Raw genomic sequence first — 11,000 nt, forward strand, 5'->3', positions numbered from 1 at the left:
GAAAAGCCAGCGAGAGTGACTCTCATACGTACGCGCATAAATCGGTTAAAACAACTACAACTGTTCAGGAATCAGGATTCATACAATTTTTTCCGTCAGAAACTACTAATTTTTCATCGATCTGTCCGATCGTTGTATTGGTACGATAACACTTCTGAAAATTAATTTTAATTCAGCGTTAAGTATACTTGAGATCAGACGGGCCATTTTTCAGTTTTATTTAATAATATTTGTTAAGCAATGCTACAACATTTAATATTTTTCAAACAATTTAAATTAAATTTATGGAATTTTAAGGTCAATATTAAAAAAATATAGTCCGATCGATCTCAAATAGACTTCATGACGAATTCATGTACATCTACTAATAAATAGGTAAATGGGTAGTTTTTGACGGAAAAATTGGTCGGTATTCAAATAGCCTTAAGAGTTTTTTTACATAAAATATACGTCTATAGCTGATTAGTACATTTTTAGTTAAGTTTCTTACAATCTTACGAAACAATACTCAACAGTCAACATGTATAAAATATAATGCAAGATAATATTTATCATTTTTTAGTATAATAATTAATAATTGTGTAAAAATAATATAATAAATATTTGTGGTAACCCCTTACGTAACAGAAATAAAATAAAGCAATAGAGAGTACCCCTACTAAAAAAAAAAAGATTAACCCTGTAGATCGCACTTCTAGTAAATACACAACACCTAGAAATAATTCAATCATAATATTGTTTAAAGGATATACACGGTTTGGAACAGGACGTAAAAGTTATGGACGATAATAGCGACACTCTGGAAGATAACAATATTTCGTTACCAATAATCGCCGATGTTCAGTATGTGCCGGAACTGGAACTAAACACAATAACAGATATTGAAAGAATTAAGCAAACTACAGAATTTAACAGAGAAGTCCCAAGTCCAGAAAATGTTGCTCTCGAAGAGGACAACAATATTTCGTTATCAATAATTGCAGATGTTCATTATGTGCCAGAACTGGAACTAGACACAATAACAGATATTGAAAGAATTAACCAAACTATTGAATTTAACAGAGAAGTCGTAAGTCCAGAAAATGTCGCTCTCGAAGAGGATAACAATATTTCGTTACCTATAATCGCCGATGTTCAGTATGTGTCGGAACTGGAACTACACACAGGGAAAATCAAAAATGTTAAACGAAAAATTGAACTTGATCTAAACACAAATAATCTGGAAAAGGTTATGGACGAAAACAAATTAGATGAAACGGTTCTGGAGATAGCACAGATATATAATAACACTAAATAGCCGTCTTCGAATACGCCACGAATATTAGATATATCTATTATCCATGAGAATAAAATCTATAGGCTAATCAAATTTGTTAATGATTCTATTAAACAGCGATAGGAGTTGTGGGACACAAACTGTTCTATGTGAATAATAATAATGGACGATACAATAGCGGTTAACAGTTCACACAATCAAAACATTCTCACCACCACAGCAACCTATAGTTTCGACGTTACAGGCGTTTGTCAAACATTAATAGGTAGCGGTTATGGTGAAAATGTTTTGAAAGTGTGTGTTAATAATCGCGATTGTATCACCCACGTCAAGACGGGCAGGCGCAATCGTACTACACCCAAAAGGCTCTGTGGTTCATGAGAAATAAATAATTACATAATGATATGGAACTACCATACCTATCAACATGGATAACTCAACAGTTCAAAAAATTCTCCAAAACTCTCCACAAAGCTGAAGGAACACTCCATTACAAAATTGGCAAAAGATCCACCAATCTAAGACTAAAACCACGGCTACCACGGGATATTCTACTCGAAAGTCAAGTAGATGGATTTTCAGACTAACTAAAATATAATTATGTATTTATAATAAACTTGTTTGTAAACAATAAATTAACAGTGTTGAAATACTCAGTGGTGTATTGAAACAATTATATTAATAAATAAAAAAGAATGTGCGTATAACAAGTACGCGCGGATAAAGTGAAACTTCTTTCAGTCATGCAACTGATATTAGGTGTGTATTGGAATAAAATAAAAATAACACACTTTACAATTTTATTTTCAATAGAACTGTATTTTTTTAAATTTTATTTATTTATTCACTTACTACTTTAGCTGTCTTCGTGCACTTCGTTGCTCGTACAAAAGGCATCTGTGTTAAGTTAGGTTGCCTAATGCTAACATTTAGCGTGAGGATAAAAACAATTTTTGGTTTTCTGATTTGGTGTATAGATTATGTTCCCGACATATCTGTCTCGCCCGCATTGCGTTTTTCCGTACATAAGATAGGAGGCGAATTAAATATACAGGCACCATCTCCCGTAACAGATACAACGATGTGTGGTACTATTTCCGCATTCACATTTAAATATTCTAATGTCATATTAAAAACCTTTAATGATAAATATGTCAAATATGCACTTAAATATGTCTGTTTTTTTTTTTTTTTATATTTTTAGTAACCTAGCAACCACTTAGAAAAAATAACAAACAGTTATTAAGCAATTAAAAATACTTGAAATTCTGTACAGAGGTTTCTTAAGCAATGTATAATTAACTCTATCGGACTGATTTGTGAATCTAAACCATCCAGGGATGTCACCCAAACAATGACAATGTCAATCATTGACATTGGTCCAGTTGTTTAGGAGTTCAGTGACATACACACGTACAGTAGAATTATATATATAAAGATTATTAAATTTATAAAGATAAAAAACGGCGACCCGTGATGCTGACTGTCATTTTTTTTTTTTTTGTACCCTCTGTAAAGAATTTTCACATGAATAAAAAAAAACTTATTGTTGTGTAATTGTTTTTCCAAAAACATACAATTTAGGAGGGGTGATCAAACCTCTCATCCCAACGTTTTCTCACATTACACTAATTTAGACAATTTTTTCTGAATATGGTCTTAATTTTATCACCTATAGCATAAATAATAAATATCTGTGCATAATTTTTTATTAATTAAATATTGATTATTTTCAAAAACAACATAATAATTTGGTAATTCCAATTTATTTAGTTAAATAGTTATACAGTTTAAAATTTACTTTACAAAATAACATTAATGATAATAATATAAAATTAACAAAAGAATATATTTTGTTTGAATGATTTAAATATATTAATAGCAAAGTTATGTTATATTGCATTAATATAAAATGAAAAAAAAATGATAGAATAAAAGAATGTATACATAAATATCCAAAAAACAATTAAACTTAATATAACAACAATTATAATAGCACGATCTTAAGACTCATATCTAAATACTATATTAATAAAAGTATATAGGTACCTAAATAATATAATACATTACGTTATTATAAAATAAAGAGAACACAATAATTGAATTAGTCAAATACATATACATATATAAATATATAAATACAATTAATACAAAAAGTTGAAATTATAAAATGAAAATTAAAAGCTTAAGATAAAAATAATAGTAAGTACTAGCTTAAGACTCTGAATGACACATTGATGAAATCAAAGCCAAATTATCGTAGTCTAATAAAAAAAATGTATATTTTACATCAATGAAATGAATACAATATAATTCAAACATTTTAGAAGTATCAACAATGTATACCCCCGGTTTTAAAAAATTCTGGTGAATTATTAAATTCATAACAGCTGAGAAATTGTTTTACAATTAAGGTGTATTTTGCAGTTGAATAATATGCTGAACCAAAACAAGAGTATTATTTATTAGTAAGCATTATACATCAATTTTTTTTAAGAACCTTTATAATTGTATTTTTTAGTTCTAATGTTATTTTTTTCAAAAAGTTTATCTTTTATTTTAAAAAGAGAAGAAGGATTTATATGTTATTTTATTGCTTAGGATATCACCTATGTAATAGAGAAGGAACTGTAACAAAGACTTTTTATTTTTCTACTATTTCATTGAAGATTATTTTTATCTCTTGTAAATAATTTTCATAACTGAAACAACTAAAACTGTCTAAGGGACCATGAAAAAGAATATATATTATTAAATGAATTAAGCTTTACATTAAACGTTATGAAATGAGAACTGTATAAAATGAAATAATCATTAACAAATTTCTTTAGAAACTGAGTTGATAATTTATTATACTTAGAACAAGTTTCAGCACAAATTAAAACTCTGATTGCATAAACTAACAATAAGAAATGATGATCAATTTTTTTTTAAATTACCCATTAAAACAATAAAAATTAGACCAGTATATTATAGTAAAAAAGTTCTAAGTTCTGTGGCATTATAATGTTTAATCTCATTTATCGCCCTGGGTAATCGACATATTTTAGATAGTACGTATAAGGTCTTAATTTTTTTAACTCATTATTTATATTATCTTTTTTCAATCTTGCTTGTTATTATTTTTCACCCAAAATTCAATTAATTTATTAACTACATCTAGGCATACATTATGCAATATCCATGTGATCTAATACAACTGTATTGATGCTATTGATTGGTAACAGAAATAAAGGACTATTACCTTTATGGTAATCCTCATCTTTTTTACTTCTGAAGGACTCATCAAGTTTTGTCTCCATCTTACAAGTACGTAATATAACAAATGTACGCTCAGCAGTCAGCAAATCAAATTTAGCTCTGTTAGTTTGAAAATTAGAGTGAATCAACTTATGTATTATGAAACTTGATGGTAAAAACATTATTTGTATTTTATGTGTGTTTTTTTACGATAGTTCATTTTTTTTATCAAGTTATGTGTAAACTAAAAATGCTCATAACTCATTTAAAAACTGAATAATCGTAAAAAACCAAGATATCTGATTTATGCTACCAGTCTAGATGATAAAAAGTAATAATAAATAACATTTTTACAAAGTTCAAAATAATATAAAAAAGAAATAAGTTAAAAAATTAAGGTAAATCGGATAAAATACAATACAATTTTGAAGTGTAACTGTACTCACTAGTACGTGGTGTACTACATAAGGTATTATAAGGAAGAATAAATGGTCCATACAAGTTGTATAACTGCATTTCATTAGTAGTTTAAGCCTGAGGTATTACATTAATTTTTGTCATTAAAGTGAAAAAAATTTGATTCAATTATTATTTTAATGATAATATATTATAAATTTAAATTGATAGGTATATTATGTAATAGTTTAATTTAGTTTTAATATTTACTTAAACTTATGATTTTTTTTTATTTTGTTTTCTCTGCATTCACTTGTCAAGAGATGCTTCTTCACGTGTTAATTTCATTTTGTGACCTCTTACGCATTACGGTTCATTGTATAATGCACCTATACATTGTAGCACTTTTATTAATACTAATCCGTTGTTGAGTAAAGACAATTCTTTCAAGTCATACAAGTCATTACTCATCAAATAGAAATGTTCCAATTGATATAATGATATTTCATATTATACTATAACATAATATTTTATTTTTTAACTTATTAAAATTGAACTATTGCAGTGCTTTAAACACTAAAAATGCAATGTTTATTACCTTGTGTATACGTCTCCATTAAGTATGAATGATGATATTGAGGAACCTAGCTGCAATTTGTACTGGCAGTGTAACAGATGCTAGTTTATAACCCAATTCTTTGTCAGAACTCTTTACCAGCAATTTAATAAATGTTATTGGTACATCTTTTTTAAAATTTTTTGGGGATAGGTGTTACCTATAGATAAACTGCAATCAGTACAATCTTATTAAAATACATGAATACCTACCCAATATTTTTAATAGATATAAAAACAGTAGGTATACCTTCAAAATCACTATCATCAAATTATGAACTTCTTTGGCGGTCTTTCCTTTTTTTTTATTTATTATTTCAACTTACTTCCGTATTTGCTTCGTAGACATCATAATTCATAATATTATTATATTTATGTACACTATTTAACACAGCAGTACAACTCTAGTGTCTGATATTGAACACACTACTGAGTACCGAGTGTGCTCTACGCAAAAAATATTATAATTATCGCGATTTGGCGATGATGGTTTCATAAAAACATGTGAAACACTGGAAGTCTGGAACAAGTGATGAAGCAGCTCCGCCGAACCATTATTTTATTATGTTTAGTTGTAAATCGTTGTAATAGTCACCAACGAATCGATAATAACGTAATGGAAAAACCCTAATGATAATATCATGTCTAATAATAATGTGGAATAGTGTTGTTCGTAAAATCCCCCCCCCGCAAAATACACGTAGCCTAGCCGTCTGGTAGAGGCATTCGAAGTTCTCGGACGAAATATTATATTTCGAGTTGATTTGCATTCCAAACACTTCAATAGTCCGATCGTAGTTGATCACAATATATTTTTATTCAAATCAATGTCACGCCAATATAATAGTGTACGCAATGGCAGATAATATTATAAACAACATCGGTGAATCCCTCTTCGACTTGCTCGAAAACGACTTAGGCGTAATCGAAGGCGGCGGCGGCGGATCCGAAAAACGGACGCGTTTCGAACGAGTAATATTACTACATAAAATATCGTGCGGTCGGTGTTCTGGCAGGTGAGCTCGATCCGCACGCGTAAGCGATCGACGTTAGCGTCAGTCCACTTCCGCGTAGAAGGCGTTCGGCGTCCAGGGACACCACCACCGCCGCCGGAGACGTCGGCCAGTACGGACGGCGCACGGCGGTAAGTCGTCCGAGCACGTTTTCCGGCCACTCGGAATTCGCCAATTCGGTCGCCGACGGCATCGACCGCGTTCGACGGCTCGGCGAGCGGTACCGGCGCGGGCAACGATTCCGATCCGCGTGATACGCATCAGACGCTGACACGTTACGACGGAGGCACCGGGAGACTTTGGCGCGGGGTGAGTGACGATATTGTTTCGAGCTAAGAACACGGGACGTCAGCGGCGGCGCGCGACTCCGGCAGTTACCGTACGCGATGTGAGAAACCAAAGAAACCCCTTTTGACGGTACCGAGCGGTTCTATAATAATGCGTTTTCACCATAGAGTATTCGATATTCATTATCCTGTATCCGTCATCATAGTACTCGATGGTTTTTTCCATTTGAATTGAAATCGTTATCACATAATAGTTCTTATCACTGTAATAATAACAATAATAATAATGCACTATGATTTTGTGAATATCATGATATAGTATATTCTTGTATAAACTTCTATTTTTCTATTAAACAATTGATATTATATTAATCTAGTATTAATCAAAGTATTTTGTTGGACTGGAAAGACTAAAAAATTAAAGATTTGCAATCATCATTCTTATGTAAATCATATTATTATTATAATATAACAATAATATTAAATACTCTAACTAGTAAACTTAAAGCAACTGATTATGTCTATTACTTCTAATGCTTACAGAATTGTATTACTGTTGTGGAATATTGTTGAATGAATGTTATATATAATATTTTCATATTGTAGTTGTAATTAATTTTGCTACACTTATTACCTATATAAATTATTTGTCTTTATTGTGTTCATCATGCTATTATAGTATTATACTACTATAGTCTATAATAATGTATTATAATATTTGAATAATATGGCAACTATAAATAATAATCCAATTTAATGTTGATATGTGTCATTTAAATATTAAATGCAATGTGTAATACAATATAATTAGACCAAATTTTATCGTTTAAAGTTGAATAATACTTCATTGTAGCACTCGTACCATGTCCGTCTATCTACTGTAGGAGTTTACACTGTGTTTATACAGGAGATTACCTTTTATTGTGGTGTTCAGGAGTGTGGAGGACAGTTGATGAACCGACAGAAGAAGTATTTATTTTTACATATAATATAATATACCTACATAAACACTAAACTGAACTTAATCTGTAATAATTCCTTTATAAGGCCTTAATAAGTTTAATAAAATTGATAATAATTCTTTAAGAAGCTAGAAAAAACACAATCACTTTATGTGATCCTCATTCTACTATTATTATGAGTAATTAAAAATGTGGTAAATTGTTTTAAATTGACATTAAGTTAATATTTTTTTTATTTTATATATATATTTTTATTCACTTTAAATTTACCTAAATATATATTTTGAAAACTGTTAATTTCTTACTTATCTAAATTTTCTACTTTTGGTATTAAATATAATATAATATTTGTTATTTTAATGTTGCTGTAACCTACAGATTGAAGTTTACAACTTAATAATCAAGTGTAATACCTATTACATTTAAGTTGATAAATGTCTATGAAACTTTTGTCTAATGGTTCCATTAATCTTCTGCAAACTGCATTTACCAAATTTTAGAAGTGTTAGGTAATTCTCTTTTTGTTAAATTAAAAGACAAAATTAATATCTATACACTATACATCAAAAGGTAAAACCTAAAAATTTAATTTTTATTTTTATAGGAAAAGCCTCCTAAAATCTTTTGCTAGTTTGTTTTTTATAAATTTCAATTATAAGAAAACAAGTTGAAAATTGTAGTTTTATATTATGTAATTCTTGTATTGTAAAATGTGAAAAAAAATGTGTAATATATTATATAATTATTATAATAGTAGATAAAATTATTCTATATTAATCTACAGTGGTATATTACATTCATTTGATTTATTTTTAAATTGATCACATTCACTTTTATCATGATAAAAAGTAATAGTAATAAATAATAATAATAATAATACTAAATATTTACCATACTAATTTTAATAATGAACTATGATTTTGTAAATCTTATATAGTATATTATCTTATTATAATATTATAGTCAGCGTTGGGTTACCCCAGAGGCAATTTTAATCAGGTGATTGGAGCGGCAAATTTGCTGCACTTGAAAAATAAAATGTATTTATATTATTATTATATTATAATTTGAGACGGCAAATTGGTTATTGGTTAATCGGCCACTGATTATGGTATTAGTACAGAATAGATTAAATCATCGATTATAAATACTAATATTATAGTCAATGATTAAATTTAAATTTAATCTTCTCTGTGGTATCTATTTTTTTTATTAAACAATTAATTAATATGAATCTAGAAAGTATTTTTATGGAAATAAGTAGTACAAACCAGGGGCGGTTTGCGGGGATATTTTTTTTCCTAGATTCCACAATTCATGAACAATTTATTTTTATACTACGTGTCGATGCGCGATCGCGGATTGTCGCGTCATATTATGTGATTCTCTAGTTTGAAACGTCTTTGCTACTTACGGGCATCAGTCAACAATCCATCGGTAAGCAGTATACGACAACACTGTAAAATATGTATAGTGAATACTGCTATGTGCTCTGTGTCTATCGCCGCCATTTAACTCATCGTTGTTCGTACGATGTGAATTTCGGCTCGTCATTTTCATTTTTCATCGCAAATCGCGATGTACCGTTACTGTTGTCTGCGACTACTGTGACTATTTTTTTTTCTCTTTTAATAATAAAATATTAAGTGGCTGAGCTGCTGACACGCGGATAATTGTCATCGGCTTCAGGTTTGTAATAATATAATTCTTAGGCCCGTTTCACAGCCTCGTGTTTTTTATTTAAATTTAAGTTAGTGAGCATACAAATTTTGCCGTCGACGCATTCGAACCTATACAATATAGTCGAAAAACTCGCATATGAATATAATATTAATATAATACGTATGCGTGGCTGTAAAACGGCCGTACACATTAATAATTAATATATTATAGTTTTATAGATAATATAAGTATTATATCTTTAAACCTTGATTTAATGTCACATGTTATATTATTAATATTATCGATTGACGATTTTCATTCATATTCATATTATTAATATTATTATTATTTATCATCATAAAAGTATATTTAAAGTATAAAATAATAGTATTTTTCAATTATCGTACCAACTCTGTCGCACAGTAATATTACGAATGTACTAATAAGTACCAAGATATGATAATTTGATTTTTTTAATATTATGCTTATTTGACAAAAATATAACTTTTTTTTAATAAGTAAGCGGCCCTTACAAGAACCGGGCCATCGAAAAGATTCCCGATTTCCCGATAGGCCAATCACCCGTGTTACAAACACTAATTTGCACTACAATAAATTAGTTGAATATGAAAATGAAAAACAAAATACAATATGAATAATTCTGAAGACGTAACAGAATTTCTTGCGTTATTTCGAGAACTATTTTGTGATAACAATTTCAATTAAATAGGCTAACGAAAATGTATTATTATAGAGTCGCTCTGTAACATCTATAGGGTTTCTTGTATCGCTTATAACTGATCGCAGACGCATCGGACTACGGGACGCCAGGGACAAATCCCTCGTGCCTCGCGGAGATGGTATACAATATTAGGACCGCGGTGCGTCCCGTCAGGTTTATCCTATTTTTCATACACGCTCGTATCAAAGTCACGTAAATAATATATTATATGTAAACAATGACATTTTACGCAGATATTTTTTTTTCCAGATTTGCTCGAGAACGGCGGTATCTCCGTCGAGTTGTTACCCGACGTAGAACCGATACATCTTTCGTAAGTTTAATAGATGGCATTTTACGAGAGTTATGGTCAACCAGACGACGATGTGCCGCCAGAGAAGAGGTAGACGAAGGAGATGACGACGTGGACTACGTCCCGGTGGAAGGCGAGAAGACGGGACACACGGCCGGTGTCCTAGTAGGTGAGCCTGATCCGCACCGAAAGTACGCGACCACGGCGGTCAAGCAGAAGACGATCAGCGTCTGCGTGAAAGCGCATAGAACCAGTGGCGTAGCATGAAACTTGGTGGCCCTGGGGCCTATTAAAGTTGGAAGCCCTCTTTCATGGAATGGTACAGGTCCTGTGGCCCCTCCAACTTGGACTTGGGGGGCCTGGGCCCCGGCGGCCCCGGCTTAAATACGCCACTGCATAAAACGTTTGTGCTGATGCTGCGTGCGACGATAAGGCGTCCGCTGACATGACCTGCACCCTCACCACTGAAGACATCGGCAGGACGACGGCGACATATAAAGTTATCCGTGGAGGGG

The 11,000-nt window shown here is 30.8% G+C and overlaps 1 long non-coding RNA gene across 1 annotated transcript; it reads right to left on the reverse strand.

The window, feature by feature from the left end:
* Positions 1 to 5,159: 5,159 nt before the first annotated feature.
* LOC113557380 lies at positions 5,160 to 6,317 on the reverse strand. Its single transcript, XR_003405584.1, has 3 exons — positions 5,778 to 6,317; positions 5,511 to 5,699; positions 5,160 to 5,427 (listed from the first exon to the last, which is right to left on the reverse strand). It is a non-coding gene; the product is annotated as an uncharacterized LOC113557380 (long non-coding RNA).
* Positions 6,318 to 11,000: the final 4,683 nt, after the last annotated feature.

This window comes from Rhopalosiphum maidis, chromosome 1, assembly GCF_003676215.2.
Source record: "Rhopalosiphum maidis isolate BTI-1 chromosome 1, ASM367621v3, whole genome shotgun sequence".
NCBI classification, from domain to species: domain Eukaryota; kingdom Metazoa; phylum Arthropoda; class Insecta; order Hemiptera; family Aphididae; genus Rhopalosiphum; species Rhopalosiphum maidis.